This window comes from Dipteris shenzhenensis, chromosome 32, assembly GCF_047967505.1.
Source record: "Dipteris shenzhenensis isolate YYH24624 ecotype China chromosome 32, Dip_SZ_1.0, whole genome shotgun sequence".
Classification (NCBI taxonomy): Eukaryota; Viridiplantae; Streptophyta; class Polypodiopsida; order Gleicheniales; family Dipteridaceae; genus Dipteris; species Dipteris shenzhenensis.
This window is the reverse complement of record NC_141627.1, coordinates 10,707,034-10,713,897: the sequence shown is the minus strand read 5'-3', so window position 1 is coordinate 10,713,897 and position 6,864 is coordinate 10,707,034.

The following is a 6,864-nucleotide window of genomic DNA, read 5'->3' as shown; positions in this document are numbered from 1 at the left end:
ACCCCACTAATATACTCGGCATTTCTTAAAAAAAAAAAAATCCATTTGTAAGCATAGTTCTTTAAAGAATTTATAAAATGTTCAATTAAAAACACAATTCCTTTTGTAGGTATAGTTCTCTAAATAATTTATAAAATGTTGAGTCTTACATATTCCTTAGTGATCCCTAGGGTCCATGACCCTTCCTATGGAAAGACGTGATGCATAATGAAAAAAAAAGAGTAGAACTTATAGCGCATCTAAGAACTTGTAGGACCCAATAAGCATCTTGCCAGGCTAGATTCCAAGCTTTTGCATCTTTGTTTGGTGGATGAAACTAGTTAACAAATACCAAAAGTCGAGATATCGGTTGCTTACGTAAAGAGCCATTGCATTTGAAAGGGTGGTGAAAGGAGGGAGGAAGAGGGTAGCAAATGAGAGGGTGAGTGAGAAAGAAAAGAAAATGTAAAGGTTTGGAGGAGTTCGTGAAATAAGACACGGCATACATCGGAGTCCCTTACGTGCGTAGAATTGCATTCATTATTCGACTAAGGAGATAAGTAGCGCACCAGTGGACATGGATCGAATTACCTAGCCAAGCGATGCTGGTGGAGATGGATTCTACCCAATCCGATGCCCACAATCTCACAACACAAATTAAGCAAAGGAAAAGAAATCAACATTATTAGACCACTCACCAAGGCTGAAACCACTTTCACCGTCAACAACGGAAGGTATAAAACAAACAGACTGTGAGCCTAAACAGAGACGATGCTCATAGCTGTATTGTCACTTTAACAATTGCAGATCCCTAAGTTATGTACAAAAAACGCTGAAGCTGCTACGACTATGCCTGCAAAGATCGGGAGCACAATGAAATCCATCGTCAACCTTCCCAACATAGCCGCTGGAACGCAAAGCTTGTCGGTCGGCCCATCGAGTGGAAGCGAGAAGCAATATGTACACGAAGACCCACAAATTTGAATGGACCTCGATTTCAGAGAAGAAGAGAGGAAAATACTAAAGCCAAACTCCAAGGTTATGGAGACGACGGTCACGGATGCCGCCAGTAAAACCGTCCAGAAAATCGTGTAGAGGACAAGCGGCTGGCTGACGATCTTCCCAACCCACATCAGTTGACGTAGATAGGGACGAATCGCACAATACAGCCGTTTCTTCAACCAGTCCCTGGTGCGATCGTAGGGACGAGTCGCTAGCCCGTTGCTTGTCCATAGCAAAGCCATCTCATCACGCTGATGAGGTTTTCGACTTCAAATTCGCAGCTAGAGCGATCTGCGACCTCTCCGTAAGATTAAGAGCGCTCTCATATATCTATTATGCGCTGACACCCGAGCGACTGTATACAGATTTCAACCAATCGAAACATTACGAAAATTGCACAGCCTTGGCTTCAGGAAATTGTTGTGAAGCGCAAGAGCAGGCAAAAGCGGAGATATATGGAGGAGAGAGCGTTCAAACCTGCTATATAGCTCCGATTGCTCTTCCACACCACAGAAGTTTATATTCGGTTAGGTCAAGGGTATGATGTGGAAGCTCTACTTGGGCTCCAAGTGGAAAATGGACTGTTGGGTAGGAGTCCGTCTACTCTGTCGGCGGGCTGGCCGTATGTGCGGGCTCGTCCTGCCAAGGTCACTGTTTGCCTTATATTTACTCTAGCCCTACCAACTTCTAATGTACTCACTCTATTGTTATAGTGTAGGCCTCCGTTAGGCCAATTTAGACCAATTTTGGTCTTTTTTAGGGCCTCACCCCCCTTATAATATTAAATTTATTTATGCTACATAAAGTTGCCCTCCGTGTTTATAATTAAACATTATCAATTTATTAGCCCAGCATCTTGTTGTTGCACCATGGTGTTAAACTTAGTGTGCAATGTCATGTACCACTTTGTCTTTCAAGGACTAAATTGGGGGTGCCGAAAGTTCTCCCTCTCTTCGGTTCTTAGCTTTTATGTTTGTCAAGGAATTCAACGAAATAGGACACAATGGGTTTAAAGTCCTAAGTTTTGGGTTCTTAAACATAAATGATGAACACATAGGTTTAGAGTCATTTCATGGGTTCTTAAATTGGTTGCCAACTTTTTGACTTTAAACTTAGCTTCATAGTCATTTAAAAAACACAATAAATATTATGTTTTGGAGGTTTTCATTTGTGTTGGTATTGCTTTAATTTAAAGTATGGTCTTAATAACTATTGCAACTTTGAACTACTCTCACATATCTCATGCAATGGTTGGTAGGCTTCTTTATTCCTTTCACCTAAATTTATGCTTTGAAATTTCATGCATTACTTTCTCCTTTCCATCACATCAATGGTTGAAACTTTGTCATTTCTGTCCCCTTTGCATTGTAGCTATTGTTATATAATTGAATGTTTAGCCATTCATTTTGAAGAAGTGCAATGTAATTGTGTTTAAAAGCTCAAGACATAATGTGTTTTTCATTATTAACACATAGCTAATTATAGTACATAGTCTTCGAACTCTCACTTCATATCTACCTACTCTAGCTCCAATAGTACACGCAATCATCCGTTCCTACGCATCACCCCATCATCCATTCCTACTCTTCACCCACTAAGTATCCCAACAAAACCCTCTAGATACTTTTAGTTTGCAAACAGGCCAAAAAAATGAGCTGGACTTTGCAAACTACTCTTTATGTCATATGCATAAAGACATTATGGTTTTGAGTGTGAATCGAAAAAGACCCACCTTTTGCCATATAGGGCGGTTCATAAAGGTGCCTTTATAATAAGAAAAGGGTGTCTTATTGCCCATCATAAAAGACCTACCTTTGACATATAGGGTGGTTTCTGGGTTGCCTTGCTTTATAGGATGGCTTTGAAAAACTACCCCTTTTTTCTAGACCTTTAATAAAACATTGGTTTTAAATTTTTGCTATTTGACAAGTGGGCATTTTATAGCGCACAATATGCCACCCTTTTCAATCATACAAATGGTGGTATTTGCATTCCTTTTGTGAACATTATTTTAGTAGTTTAGAGCCATCTTTGAATAAATCTGCTACATGGGATGCACAAAGGGGGGCCAATTAGGGAAACGTGTGCATGGGATTGAGATTTGCCCAAGGCTATTTCACCATCAAGATCCATTTAGTCCTCCACTTTCACCAATCATCACCTTTTTAGACCTTGCTATACTTCTTGAGAATTTCAATAATTGAAGTGTTTTGAATGGACAAAGTGGGTGTAGCTAGCCTAGGGAGCGTCCCTTTTGTGGGATAGAGCTAGCCTAGGAATCCTCCCCTTTTGTGGGATAAAGCTACAATAAAGTATTAGATGCCTTTGGACTTTTAAGAGGATGGATCTAAATCCAAAAGGGAAGAAGGGCCCACCCTTTTAATCTTCAAGTAGAAAATGATTATTTGAAGGGGTAGAAATATTTTTGTGCACTTCAAATGTCTCAAAAGCTGGATATGAAAGTTGCTTTTGAAGGCACATTGCACACTAAAAAAGACATGTTTATCTCTTTATATGTCTATTTTAATTTCTCTATATGTCTATTTAACTCTACATGTGTGTGTGTGTGTGTGTGTGACTACAAGACATGTGTCTCTTTTCGACGTTGTCTACCAACGTTTTGCAGGCATGGGCACGAAAATCGTCAATACGGTTGGCGTGCGGTTAATCAATTCATTAGTATGTACCCGTTCACAATGCTCTGGAAGAACAAAAGTATCACTTTCATCGGTCCAAAGTCTGGTGGAGTCAATGGCAAAGAAACCAGTGCTTTCTCTTCTGACTATAGCATTGAGACCATTGTAGATAGTTCTAAACCATTTGAGATCAAGAGAATGAAAATACTAAATCGCCTAAAATCAACTTAATAGATGTCACGTATGGTACCACAATGATCTAATTGTGAGGGGAGAAGATTGGTATTAGAAGCACTTGCTCGGCTATCTTGTATGAAGTTAGCCATGACTCCACAATCATCGGTGACTCTACTTGAATCGATGTGTTCCACACAAAGATGTCGTCCATGTGACCATTGATAACCGGATAAATATTTAGAGTAGTTAATCCGTCCTTAATAGTCATTAGTAAACTTACTTGTTTTTAGATATGAAAGGGCACCAACTGTCGGGTTTACCTATTCAAGTCTCAATCCGCTTATGGATCACGCATTGTATACGTTTCTGATCATGAAGGAAAGATATATCTATCTGTAGTTCCGCATGTTCTGTAATTTTCCTATCATGCAATTCATCTTGTTCTAATGCGCAATTCATTTGTATTGTTATATGTAGTCCCGATATGAGAGATCAAGCATTATTAAATTGTAGCATCTTTTTGGGATTACCTGATGAACCTTGAAACACTGGCGATCCTATTTGACGAATTCCCTATCAACTCCGAGGCCATGGTTCCTTTCGCTGACGTACATCAAGCCAAAAAATGAAGGGGAATCATAAATTGCTATTTGCAAAGTCCCATTGTTGTAATGGTGCACACACATTAACATTTGTCATGTTGCGTAATAAACTATCATTAAGTTACTGATATCTGGAATGTGAGTACCCCAAAAACTGTGACTCCTCTAGGCAGGTACATGCACCTATTGACACCGAAAAGCTTGCACCGTTTCGATGGAGAGCTGTTTTCATGCATGCTCAGAACTGGCTGATACAATGGCACACGTTGAAGTGGGCGTACTGGAGGGAATGGACGCCAATCGATCCTCAACTATATGTCAGGCTTTGATGCTGACATAGGCCCTACTGTGTCCCATACACGGTTGCGACATGATCTGCACCAGCAGCACTCGGATTTCCAACCAAACTTTTCCTCGATAGTAAATGTGAGGTTGTCTACTGCCGACTCACCCCATAGGGTGGATGGAAGTAGTCGAATGGCACGCCTCAACGATAAAGAAACAATTCTCTCGAGTGAGCTGCTATGGAGAGATCTAGACTTTGTGGCCCTGATCGAAACTACGGCCTTGACACAGTGGCAAACCAACCATAGACTATAGTACAACTTGCTTTAGGTCGTAGGACTTGGACAAACGAATCCAATCACAGAACCTGAGGGGAGACGAGGATAAACGTATGCAAGTAGCAGACGGGTTAGTGGAGACCATTGCAAAGGATCCGACAAATGATTCCGAGGAGGAAGACGAGTTCTATAGTAGTACCCACAGTAGTCCCTAGTTTAAAACCATGGCAAGCAATCGAAGGTCAACTAGACCAACCACTGCCGTTGAAATTTTTTTGCGCCACAATGCACAACGGCGAATTGAGTCTTTTCAACAGATTTTGATGAACCTGCCAGCAGAAGGGTCCAATGGAAGAAGTAAGAGGCAGAAGTCCACCACCCCAAAAAATTGTTTGCCGAGCCTTTCGACCCAAAAAATCCCTTTGCATCATTTGGTGTTTGTGGAGCTTAGCATCCCCTAAATTTCCAGTCGCTTTACAGTGTCTCAAATTCGAAGGCTCCACTTGCAGCACCCTTAATCCCATTAATAATTCAGGTGGGTGGAATTTTACAAATTCCGGTGCAAGGACAGATTACTGGTATTCCATAAAATATGGTGCAAGCATAGACTGCCGTTATTCCACAAAATCCAGTGCAAGCATAGGTTGCTGGTATTCCACAAAATCCAGTGCAAGCACAGATTGTCGGTATTCCACAAAATCCGGTGCAAGCATAGGTTGTCGATATTCCACAAAATGTGGTGCAAGCACAGACTGTTGGTATTTCACAAAATTCGGTGCATGCACAGACTGCTGGTATTCCACAAAATTCGGTGCAAGCATAGACTACTGATATTCCACAAAATTCAATGCTTGCCAGTATTCCAAAAAATCAGGTGCAAGCACAGACTGTCGGTATTCCACAAAATCTAGCCATAGCACTACTAGAGCCGACGCTCAGTCCAGTCCAAGAACAGCATTGTCAATCGGCATAGGGGCATTATGGGGAGAGCTCAGCCTCTCGGTAGTCCACCAAATCCATTAGCACTGATCAACTATGCCTAAAGCGGAGCATCGCCACCAGTCGTTTCGATGAATTCGCACCATGCTAGCCTCAAAAGGAAGTTTGCCGAGTTTAAGGCAGGCAAGAGAGAAGATCCGGACAATCACATTGCCCAATTTGAAACCCGATGGTGGGCCAACAACTTTGATGGAATGTTCGGATACATGGAAAGCTAAAGCAATTTGCTCGTACCTTAAGTGGGCAGTGAGTTGGTTCAATCCGTATAGGGTAGGCCACTTTCTCACCTACGATGAGCTGCGCACATAGTTTCTTGAAAGAATTCACAAACAGAAGACTCCCAACGACATCCAAGAAAATATATGGGAGCTTCGTTAGAAGAAGCTCATGGTCAAAGATTATGTGCAAAAATTCCTCAATTTGAATGCAACTCATCTTGACGTGGCAAAAAGACTAACGATAGAAACATTGGCCGAGTGCTTTTGCAAAGGATTACGGGCAGACATTCACAGTGCAATTAGTGGACTAGAGATCCCCATCGCAAATGGATTCAATGCCCTAATTGATGCCACCAAGTAGGCCAAGAGGCACTGTGGATCGCGTAAAATAAAGTCAAAGAGGGATGATTCGGATAGCGAGACTGACTCGGATGTGGAGGCTTCCAACAATGACATGGACGAGGAAAGTGAGGAGTCCAGTAGTGGCTTGGATGATGATGTCAATAAATCAAAGACAAAGAAATGGCACAAGAAGTGATCACCCAAGGTGAATAAGGAATTAAAGAATTCCAAAAAGGAGAAGAAGCATGTTGAAGGCCAGGGAAAAGAAAAGCTATCCATACGCCGGGCTACTAGCACCTTGTGGTGGCAGACTATTTAAGTTCCTAGATTCTGGTGAAGAACCAGT